Consider the following 12233-nt stretch of genomic DNA (forward strand, 5'->3'; position numbering starts at 1 on the left):
TTGGTCAGACTGCTGAAAACCCTAATTCAGTCAAAAACAGTGTGGATTAAATTGAAGGTGTTAACATAGCTTTAGAGCACTACCTAAGAGCTTTTAAATGAGCCAACAAGTTTCCAATTATGTTACCGTTTGGATGGTCAACCTCACATAGTTGACTTTCAGCTATGAAAGTCAAAAAACAGAGAGATAAAGGGGTGCTCAAAGTGGTGATTCAAAGTGATAGGAGTGTTCCTCTCGTCAAGGCAAATGCGACAAACTAAAGAACTCCCAATTTGGTTGCCGTTTGCTATACTAACCACTTGGTAGCATGGGAAAACAGGGAAGGCCATCGAGATCTCAAGCACAAGTGCCCATGGTGGAAGACAACCAAGTTCATGATGATGCCAATTAGGTGGTTCGTGATGACATGGTACATGTGGGTGATGCTCCATTGGGTGAGAATCCACATTCCATTGTTGAACATGGGCAAAGTTTAAGGGCAATGCAACAAGAAAGGGTACCTCTACATGACATTAGTGGGCAAATAGTGAATGAAGGAATGCCAGTGCACACTAGTGGACATGATCAGTCTCATTGGAGAACATCACTTTGGATATGTTAAGGATTGCTCTCACCGATGCAATCAAGGATTCTCAAAGAGATGCCCAAAAGGAGGTGATGTACATTAGTAGTGAGATTGTGTGTCAAGGCAATGAGAATGCCAAGTTGATGCATCAAATGGTGGACAATTTGGATGAAAGGTTTGCAACTCTTGAAGATCGGATTTTAGGTGTACAAAGGGGTGTGGACAGGTTTGACCACCATGCACCAAATCCACATGGGAATCTTGGTGATATGCAAGGAAAGTCAAATATGCCTTCAAGAGACCATCAAAGTGGCATGTTCTGGGTTCTAGGTTTGGAAAGTAGCCCATAGTTTTGGATCCCATGGAAGGCTCTTCAAGGGGTATGTACAATGTGAGTGGGAGATGGGATATACCACACAATACCTATGGACGTTCTACATTGGAATCACCAAGAGCTAAAGATGTGAAAGACAAGATTACACTTCCCAAGTTCAAAGGGATGAACACAACCACCAAAGAATTGGAGAAATGGACTAGCAAGATGGAGATGTACTTTGCATTGTATCCCCGTGATGAGAAAGAAGACAAAGTATAATTTTTCGTGTTGCATTTGGAAGATTATGCCCATTCATGGTGGCAGTTTACTCAACATGAGGGTATGCATTTTGACACTTGGGAGGCATTCAAGGATGCCATGTTTCAAAACTTTACATCTCCATTGGAACATGCTCAATTGGTGGGACAATGGTATGACTTGGAGCAAAAGGGAAGTTCTGTCAAGGAATATAGCAACCAATTTAGGAAGGTTTCTATGTTTGTTGGAGGAATGAATGAGTATAACAAAATGGTGAAGTACATACATGGATTGCAATCATCACTTGGAGCCGATGTGAAGGCTCAAAGACCTCAAACTTTGCAAGATGCCATGTATTATGCAGAGGTTTTTGAATCTAAGTATAAGGGGGGTGTTGCAAATAGATGGAATGCGAGATCAACTAAGCCATCTACTTTTAGCCCTAATGCAGTAAAATGGCCAACTTCTACATCTTCAACACCTTATGTACCTCGTGCAAGCTTCACTCCAACTTCTACTCCCATACAACGATATCCTAGTGTGTATGGACAGCCAAGGAATGTGAAATGGAGTGGTTCTATGGCCAAACCTCCTCTCAAGAGTGATGCTACATCTTCTTCCCTTCAAGGCAAAGTGACTAAGCAATTGTCACAATCGGAGATGGAGGAGAAGAGGAAGAAAGGGGTTTGCTTCCTTTGCAATGAGAAATAGAGTCCCGATCATAAAAAGATTTGCAAGGCAAAGGAGGTTAGAGCTAACATGATCTTTGAGGTGGTTGAAGATGACGAGGCACCATTGGATTATGTAAATGAGGTTGAATTTCAAGATTGTGTAAATGAGGTGATAGAAGAGCCTACTCTTGACCCTTCTCAAGAGTTTTCATTTGATTCAGATGGAGAGGATTGGGTAGAAGTTGAAACACAAGAAAGGATAGCCATTCTTTGTGCCATTTCATAAGAAGCTAAAGCAGGATGCAAAGGATAAACACTTTGAGGATTGTGGGGAAGATTGGGGGTAGATCCATTCATATACTTGTTGATTCGGGGGGCACACATAGTTTTGTGAACTCTAAATAAATAAATTCTTTGAAACTATGCCCAATAGAGATGATGAAGCCTCTAAAAGCAAATGTTGCAAATGGATAGTATGAGCTAAGCAAGAGTTGGGTTGCAACAAGAATTTATTTGTCTTTTGATTATGCCTATGATGCTTGTTTGATTGTGCTTGATATGGGTCCCATTGATGTGGTGCTTGGATGCTATTGGTTACACACTTTGGGCAGGTTCTCAATGGATTTGAAACACATGAAAATGTGGTTTATGCATGAAGGCAAAGAGATATGCTTGGATGGAATTTGCAGCCATGCTTTAACCTTGGTGTCCATGAAGCAAATGAAGAGAGATTTGAAGAGTTTATGCAACTCACTCTTCAAGAAGAGGACAATGGGCTGTAACTACATGATAAAGAGACGGATGCCTTGTTGCAAGAGTACCAAGATGTGTTTGAGACACCTAAATGCTTGCCACCTACTAGAGAAGTTAACCATGCCATAGAGCTTGAGAAGGATGCAAAACCAAGTCAATAAGCCTCCTTATAGGCTTTCAAATGTTGAGTGGGAAAAGGTAGCAAAGCAAGTGGAAGAGCTTTTGGAAATGGGATTCATACAACCAAGCCAATCACCTTTTGCCTCACCGATTTTGTTGGTGAAGAAGAAGGATGGATCTTATAGAATGTGCATCGATTATAGGGATCTCAAAACAAGATCACTATAAAGAGTCGATATCCCATTCCAAGGATTGGTGATTTACTTAATGAATTGAAAGGAGAAAAATACATATCCAAGATAGATCTCAAGTTTGGGTATCATCAAATAAGGATGAAAGATGGTGATGAGTTTAAGATGGCATTCCGGGGACTGAACGGGGTCTATTTCAATTCATGGTTATGCCTTTTGGATTATCAAATGCCCCGGCCACATTTCAAGCTCTCATGAATAAAGTTTTGAAGCCATTCCTCTACAAATCAGTTTTGGTCTTCTTTGATGACATACTTGTGTATAGCAAGTCAAGGGAAGAGCACTTGATGCATGTGGAGCAAGTGTTGAAGGTATTGAGAGAGCACAAGTTTTTTGCTGCCAAGTAAAGAAAGTGCAACTTTATGTCACAAGAAGTGAAATAATTGGGTCACATTGTGAGCAATGATGGTATTAAGATGGATCCCAAGAAGATACAATGTGTGAAAGAGTGGCCTACACCCTCCAACACTAAACTAAGGGGATTTTTGGGATTATCATCCTTTTATAGGAGGTTCATACACCATTATGCTCACATGGCAGCCCCACTTACCGATAGGCTTAAGAAGGAAGCATTTTTCTAGGATGTCATGGGGCTGATAAGATCTTTCAAGAGCTTAAGAAAGCACTCATTTCATCTTCGATATTGGTTTGCCCTAATTTTTCTAAGCCTTTCACTATACAGGCTGATATTATACAAGTGGGAGAGGAACTGGTGCCGTGCTATATCAAGAGCATGGGGTAGTTGCTTATGAGAGTAGAAAGCTCACCGAGAAGGAGAGGGAGCTTCATGTTTATGATCTAGAAATGTTGGCCATTTTGCATGCTGTAAAGAAGTGGCATCACTATTTGTATGGTGGGAATTTCAAAGTAAGGACCAATCACCGAGTACTCCAATTCTTCCTCACCCAAGAAAACCTTTCCCCAAGCAAAAGAGATGACGTGCCACCTTGCAAAATTCTGATTTTGAGATCTCTTACACGGTGGGAAAGGACAATGTTGTGGCGGATGCAAGAGGCAATTTTAGAGGTGGCTACAAGTGGTCCAAGGAAGATACAAATGGATATCACCAAACAACTTGCATTGGATACAGTTGTCAAGAGGCATACAAAGGATGGATCAAATATTTGTAATATGGAGTTGTTATTATTGGAACACATGCATCCCCTAATTTAATGTCAAAGGTAATGCGTATTCCATATTGATTTTAAATTTTTTATTGTTCTTGTCAACTTAAGTTTACATAGTTTGTTAAGTTCTCCAATTCTCTTATAGATTCAAGAGAATGGTACGTGCTTCTAGGATCAACAGTTTAGTGCAAGGAGCAGAGTCCAATATCCCAGAATTGAAGAGACAATGCGCTTTTGAGTTCTTCCATGGTAGTCATTTTCCTAGGTAAGCTTGCCTATTCAATAGTTAGACTCCTCTCTCTCTCTCTCTCTAGGCAATAGTTAGACTCCTCTCTCTCTCTCTCTCTCTCTCTCTCTCTCTCTCTCTCTAGGCAATAGTAGCTCCACACATTGCTAGCATCTACACATCCAAAGAAAGTAATCAATCACACCCCTCTCTAGTTCCCCTTAGGCTCTTTATCCATGGTTTTCTACTTTCAAGGAAAAAATAAAATGGTAGAGTAAATAAGATAGCAATCTCTAATGACAAAAGTAATGAAGATATAACCATTAAATGTTTTTAGAGCTAATTAGAAGAAAACATATCGAAGAATAAATGCCCAACCTTCTTTCCTGGTGCAGATCGTTCTAGTGCAATCATCTCTGGCTGCTCGCCTCAACCTGCAGTTGTGCCTAAACCAGACTCCTGTGGAAGAAGAAATATGCCCAATAGATAGGATTTGATCCTCGTGATGCAGCTTTATCTTTTCTCATCAAGAGTGGTGATGTAATACAGGGCCAAAAAGATAGACTTGGTCTCAACAAGATGCCATCCCTACTTAATCTTTATGGCGCAACATAATCTTTATGGCACCCCTACTTAATCTTTATGGCACCCCTACTTAATCTTTATGTCACAGCATAATCTGAGAGGCATAGCTGCAGGCGGTACTCTAGGCACCGCATGCCATTGAAGAGAACCTCTAATATGTGACACCGCTCGTGGGTGACATTGCAGTTTAGGTAGGCAAAGATGCCACACATGGTGAGGGTAGAGAAGAAGAAGAAAGAGGGATTTGTTTGGCGATGGCAATAATGAAAGAACGGCAGCAAAATCCGAGAAGCAGCGACACCACAGGTCATGTGGAGCTTCAAGTGGCTACAAAGAAACCGTAGAGCTGGGAATGCATAGCTATGGCATTTTGAAACTCAGTCTCACAAATAGGGAAGGCATAGGAATCGGGATCGAAACTACTAGGTGAAAAGGGAAGGAGTAGGTGAATATCGTGTGGAGAATTGTGGGCGAATGAAATCACCATAGGATAGCTTAAATAAAAAAATTTAGACTTATTTTTTGTTGTGAAAAAGTATTAAAATAGCCCATATATATTTAATGATGCCTTAAATTCGCCATTGAGCTAAAATTCACCCGTAATTTTTACCATGCTTGTAATCCACGAAGAAGCATGCATTCATGCAAGGAAAATATCACGGAGCACGCCCTACAACAATAATAAAGTTGATGAATAAGGCCATAACATCAAAAGCTCCAACTCCGTCAATCACCAGCAGTAGTAGATTGGTGGGAGAAGCAGTGAGTGGCACTCCAATGCATGTACAACCAAACTATATTGGTGATAACATTACAATTAGTTAGCACCCACCGTTATAAATCTTGAGGAAGATAACTCATCACATCGTCGAGAGTATGTTACATAAAACCAACCACACAAGAAACAAGGTAGGAGAATAAACTTTCCACCTGCTATTCCTTCAGCTCTGCAAAAGGTGATCAATGCAGAGGGATTAGCAATTGACTCAGAGGTGCAGGAAATTTTGGAGAATCACATACATAACTCAATGTGGGCTATACGTCGAACACCTCTACACAACAATGTCACTTGCCCAAAGATGGTTAGGTTGCTAAGATGAAGTGTAAGAAGAGCATCAAGAACTGCAGGCAAGGTGTTCCAACTCCATCTTTCTATGGTATGAGGGAGTGGTCAGGGGGTAGAGTCAATTAATGTGGTTTTGCAACAACGGCATGGATCATACTTAGAGAGTATGTAATACCATCTGTCAATCACCTACTAGACCCCCAGTTGTATTGCTAGTTGGACGAGGTGCAAACCTTACTGTGGATGAGGTTTGAGCATTGGAGGCTGGTGGATTTGTGTTGCAAAAGGGACTATACTCCAAGAAGAAAATAATATAACCAATCGGTTAACAAAGTATAGAAGTGGCATATCGAATATGGCAGCCAAGAGAATAGATTCGACAATTTCAAACACAGCTACGGTCTTTGAGCATTTGGTCATTTAAGGCCAGAGAGATGGAAGTGTTTGTAATTGAGACCAAAAAATCCCTACTATGCAATGAAAAATACCGAGTGATTATGGGAAACAATCCATCATGCACATGTCCCGATTTTTAAATTAGGGTAGGGGTTGGTAGACCATATTGTGCATGCAAGCACCTTTATTTTGTATATTTTTGTATCTTTGGGTTAGATGCGAACCATAATATGTTTATACATAAACCCACTCTAAAAAAAGAGGACCTAATGAGAATGTTCAGCCAACAGGAGAACAATCTGGAAAGAACCTTGTACTATTGATGACATTGTACTATAGTTTTGAAAAGGTCCTTCAGTTTGCAGTAATAAAATGTCCTTTGTATCATGGTTCGATCAACCCTCTAGCAAGGTCTATTTATTTTTCATTTTCTAAATGTTTTAGCACAGGACAATCAATATGGTTGTATGTCAATGGAATATGTTTATTTATTATTTCAAGGTCTTCTCAATGTTGATGTCTACGTAGATTTTCTTGAATATATTACTTATTCATGTAATTCTTTTTTTTTTACACACAGCACTTATCCACCCATGCATCTACTTTTCTAAATTTAGGGAATAGCCATGCATCTACTTTTTTAAATTTAGGGAATATCCATGTTTTTGCTTTTAGAATGATGCATCTATAAATATGACATGTGACCCTTACTCTAATCCTCACTTCCAAATCTTATTGCCTCCCTCTCCCTCTTATTGTATTTCTCTCCCTCACCATCATTTTCTACCTTAACAACCCTCACCCTCATCCACTAATCTTTGTTGATCTCATTTTCTTTTTTTCTAATGGCCCCAACTATACTCTCAAGGATACCCTCGATAATAGGGTTTACAAATATTTATGCACAAAAACAGGTGGAGATGCGATAGAACAACTAAGAATCATGACAGAGGTCCATAGTCTTTGGAGCAAAATGCTAGCGGATGAGCCTATTAATTTTGGAGATTTGTATGTCTGGAATATGAAGATTGGAAGCACTATCGGCACTTGGTAGAGTTATGGGTACATTATCGAAGAGGAGGAGTCCCTCTAAGACGAGTTGAAGAATAGAGTAGCCAAAAAAGTGTATAGGTGTAGAAACCCTTATGTAGTTATGGTATGTTATCTTTTGTAAATAGTTTTTGATTGCTATAGCCCTTATAAGTACATAGATGTCTTTAGCTTGAAAGGATGATGTAATAACCTTTCTGGAATAAAAAGGTCTTTTAACTATAATTTGCCTTGTCTTTTTTATTAATTGCTTTGTAAAATTTTAGGTTTTTTGTTTTGTTTTTTTTAAGGAAACAATATGTGATCTCGATGTAATTTCTTTTTGGGAGTAAAACTATCTCTTGCCCATAATTGGCAGCTGTATTATCCTATTCATTTTTGTATTGTTCATTGTTCTTCGTGACATACTCGCTCTTCCCAATAAAGTAAGAAAATATTCCTTCATTATTGGGGTGTAGGGTTTTGAGGAAAGATGCCTTTATTATTGACATTAAAAAAAAGGGGTTTTTTTTTGTTTGGTGCAAAAGAAGAGGACACCACTCCCACTACTATAAATATACAGATAACCTCCATACAACTTTGTTAACCATCATTTAGCTTAGCATTCTTAGTAGAGCACACCACCCACAACCCTCCTTCGTATATGTTTATGATGGCCTCATAAAAAATTAGCATTGAATTTGTTGCTACACGTATCTCTGGGGAGCCCACCAATGTAGAGGTCAAGCAAAAGACCATAGATGGTGCACAAGAATGGAAAGCTCTCACATCCTTACTACTTCCTAGTAGTGATGATGATATTTTCTCTAGTGTAGACCAAAGTAGTGGGATAAATTGCTATATGGCGAGCCCATGGTTTTATTGGCAATGCATCCAAGAATCTCTTGCTAGAGGAAGTGTATCGTTCGCTTACTTTTTGCCTTCACCCCAAAGGATAAGCAACGGCCATAGAACTCTCGATGGTAATGAATAACAGTTATGATAGAAGAGTTGTATTTGGAAGTTGTATATGAATGAACTTGGTTTTATTTGTAATTGAAAGTAGTATTTTCGATCTTGAGGATGTAATGTTGTCTTCTCTCTCTCACTCCCTCTCCCTCTTGCTCTCTCTCTCCCTCTTCCTCTCAAATAATTATGCCATGACTCTCTTTCCCTCTCTCTCCCATTCTCTTTGCGCCTCTCTCTCTCTTGATGGAGGAGGGAGGGAATCTCTTTATTTCAAAAAAGCGAGTGGGAGAGAGAGAGAGAGAGAGAGAGAGAGAGAGAGAGAGAGACAGAGGGAAGAGGGTGGGTGAGGGGGAGAGAGAGAGAGAGAGAGAGAGAGAGGGTGGGTGGGAAAGGGAGAAATAGTGGGAAAGGGAGAGAGAAGGGAAGGAGAGATGATGCACAAGAAGGATGAGGGAGAGGGAAGAAGATATTATGCATAGGAAGAGGGAAGAAGATATTATGCATAGGAAGAGTGAGGGAGAGGGCAAGGAAGGAGAGAGGGAAGAGGGTGGGAGAAGGGGAGAGAGATGGAGAAAGAAAGGATGAGGTTGGGAGGAGGAGAGAGGGATGAGGGTGGGAAATGGAGAAGTGGAGTGAGAGGGATAGAGAAAGGGACAACATTGAGGGGGGGAGAGAGAGAGAGAGAGAGAGAGAGAGGGAAGGAGAGATTATGCATAGGGAGAGGGAGAGACAGAGGAAAGAGGAGAGGAGAGATTATGCATAGGATTATGCATAGGGGAGGGAGAGACAGAGGGAAGATGAGAGGAGAGATTATGCATAGGGGAGAGAGAGAGAGAGAGAGAGAGAATATATTATGCATAGGGAGAGGGAGAGATAGAGAGAAAGGAGAGATGATGCATAGGGAGGGATAGGCAGAGAGTAAGGAGTGTGGGAGAAGGAAAGAGAGAGGAAGAGAAAAGGCAAGAGGTAGGGAGAGAGTTAGAGGGAAGGAGAGACTAAAGAACAGAGAGTGAGAGGGAGAAGAGGGAGAGTGGATAAGGGAGAAAGAGTGGATAAGGGAGAAAGAGTGAGAGGGGGAAGAGGGTGAGAGAGGGATAGAGAGGGAAGAGGGTGGGAGATTGGGAGATATAGAGATAGAGAGAGAGATAGAGATAGAGATAGAGATAGAGATAGAGAGAGAGGGAGAGAGAAGGGAGGAGTTAAATTGGGCTAGAGGGGAGAAAGTGGGCTGGGCTGAGAATTGGTGGAGGTTGTAGGAGATAGTGGTGGGCTAGGCTGGAGGTAGTGGTGGAGGGACTGGAGAGAGAATGTCCACATTTTTAAGAGAGAAGAGTTGCTATCAAAAGCTCCCTCCACTAAGCTCCCTCAAAAAACACACTCGATCTCTACGAGCATGAATAAGCAAACAAATATGAGTTTTACGATTACATTCTTTTAATAAGTACCTAGAAAGAGGAGTAGAAGGTGACACATTGATGCAATAGGAACATAAGCTCAAAAGGCATAAGGAAAACAATAAAATACAATGCCAAAATACTTATACATAGGTGAAATTATATCAAATCCTATTTATACACACGTGAAATACAATGCCAAATTACCATCAATTCCACTTATACATGCATGCAACCACCATCTTCATGTTATCGAACACGACAATAGATGAAAGAGCTTTTCATGACAATCTCTTGGCTCTCCTATATTTTTATTAATTCTTTGTTAGGGCAACAAGGCTACTGCTTGTAACACTTAGTTATGTTTGCTGGTTTTTAGCTTGACCTGATGAGAAGCAACGTAGAGGTGCATAACAGGCACGAGTCGTACGATGTTTGACTGATTCAGGGCTTCGATGGGGCAAACTGTGTGTGCGGATGCACTCACCAAAATTTAAATTAATTGTGAATTCGTCAAATTGGATATGATATATAGTTCCATGTTGTGAGCTCCTCTGAGAGAGAGAGATGGTAGAGATTGTCCACGATCTTGTGTGTTTTCTTGACTAGGGGGCTCGGTGTCTTACATACATTGACAAGATGTGGACACAAGCTTATAATATATGGCTGGAACTAGCTGTACTAAAAATGGTAGGCTCTTGGATGGACTAGTGTGGGCACGATTGACATTTGGTCTAGTTGGCCACAATTGGCTCTAGTCAGCTACCCTAAACCACTATAAATACCCCCCCCCCCCAAGTTTAGTATTCGTAATTCACTCATGAGAGTCACTTAAGGCACATTGGTGAGGAGCTCACCCACTATTTAAAGGTGGAAAGAGAGAAGGTCATTGTAACTGCTTGTCTTTCAGCAATGTATTCATAGTATTGATCTTGTTTTCAATCACTAAGTCGTCATTTTTTGACATGTAACGAGCCAAGGCTTTGATTGATCTTTGTTGCAAGAAGAGAGATTGCTTGTAGATCTACACAAATAAAGCTCTTCATTGTGGTGATACGTTTTCACATGGATTAGTCGCGTGGTAGCTACTAAACTGATACACTTTTAAATTCTCACATAGTTGAAATGTTTACAAAGGTATTTTATCAACTTATACCTTTCTAAAAGCCTCAATCATACACATCAAGCTAAAAATAGCAAGGAAAACTAACCAATGGTGGTAGAAGAGGAGGAGGGACACATAACAAAAGAAGAGGGGTGACACATGGCAAAATAAGAATGTACCATTTGGCAAAAGTAGATTGTGTCACTTGACATAAGGATATTTTAACACTTGTAAAATCAAATAAATGGTGAAGACTATATCAATCCAAATGTGGATGTTGTGAGAAAGAAGAGATGAGAGAAGAGACAATGTACTCAAGAACTCATCAATGAACCACTATCCAACTTCATTAGAAATGAACTACAATGCCTCATATATAGGAAAGTTCCTCCACCCTTTCCTCCACCCAAAAATGTGTGTAAATAGGAAAAAATGGAAATGAATGCTATAAATCCCAAAAATGCCTAGAGGCTAAAGAGTGTGCCACTAGCATGACACCATCTGGAGATGACACCTATCCAACACCTCCTCTTCAGGTCTAGATGAGAGGACCAACGCCAACGCGCTGAAGAAGATAATCCAAGGTAGGTCGAGGAAGAGGCTTAGTAAACAAATCAGCAACATTATCTTTGGTAGGACAATACTCAAGCTAAATGCGACCTTCAGAAATCCAATCACGAACAAAATGAAAATGAACATCAATGTGTTTGGATCGTCCTCGAATAACTGGATTTTTGGCTAAAGCAATAGCACTCTGTGAATCTGAGTAGATGAGTGTCGGAGTAGATGAACATCCAAGGTGATTTAGAATTTGCTGAAGCCAAAGTGCTTCAGAAAAGTCATCCACAAGAAGCATATAACACTTGGATCCACCAAGTGATTGTACTTCCATAGGTCCTGCATGAATAAGCTCAAGTATGCATGTGGCCCTATGAGTAGCCTCCTCTGGAAAAGAAGCCCGATGTTGCTTTCCTTGAGCACAAGAAGAACAAATATGATGGCGAGGTTTCTAAAGCTTTGGTAGACCTGTAACCATGTCATGTGAGACAAGATGTTGCAAAGTAGCAAGAGGAACATGGCCAAAGCGGAAATGCCATAGATCACTATCTTCATTAGAAACAAGTGCTTTAGGAGAAGCAAATAATTGATGAAGATGAGACTCATGTGGTGGCAACTGTGCTGTAAAAGAGCTTATGTGATAAAGCCCAGCATTTTGATAACCATGTGCCACACAAGAAAGTGACTGTCTATCAATGATTTCAATCACTTCATCATCAAAGTAAACCCCAAGACCTTTAGAAGTAGCCTTAGAGATAGAAAATAAGTTGGCATACATCTTAGGCACATGCAAAACATCATGTAAGATAGCATCTCCAAAAGAAACATCACCAATACCAATCAA

The sequence above is a fragment of the Cibotium barometz genome, chromosome 51 (assembly GCF_041138505.1).
Source record: "Cibotium barometz isolate CiBa-2024 chromosome 51, ASM4113850v1, whole genome shotgun sequence".
NCBI classification, from domain to species: domain Eukaryota; kingdom Viridiplantae; phylum Streptophyta; class Polypodiopsida; order Cyatheales; family Cibotiaceae; genus Cibotium; species Cibotium barometz.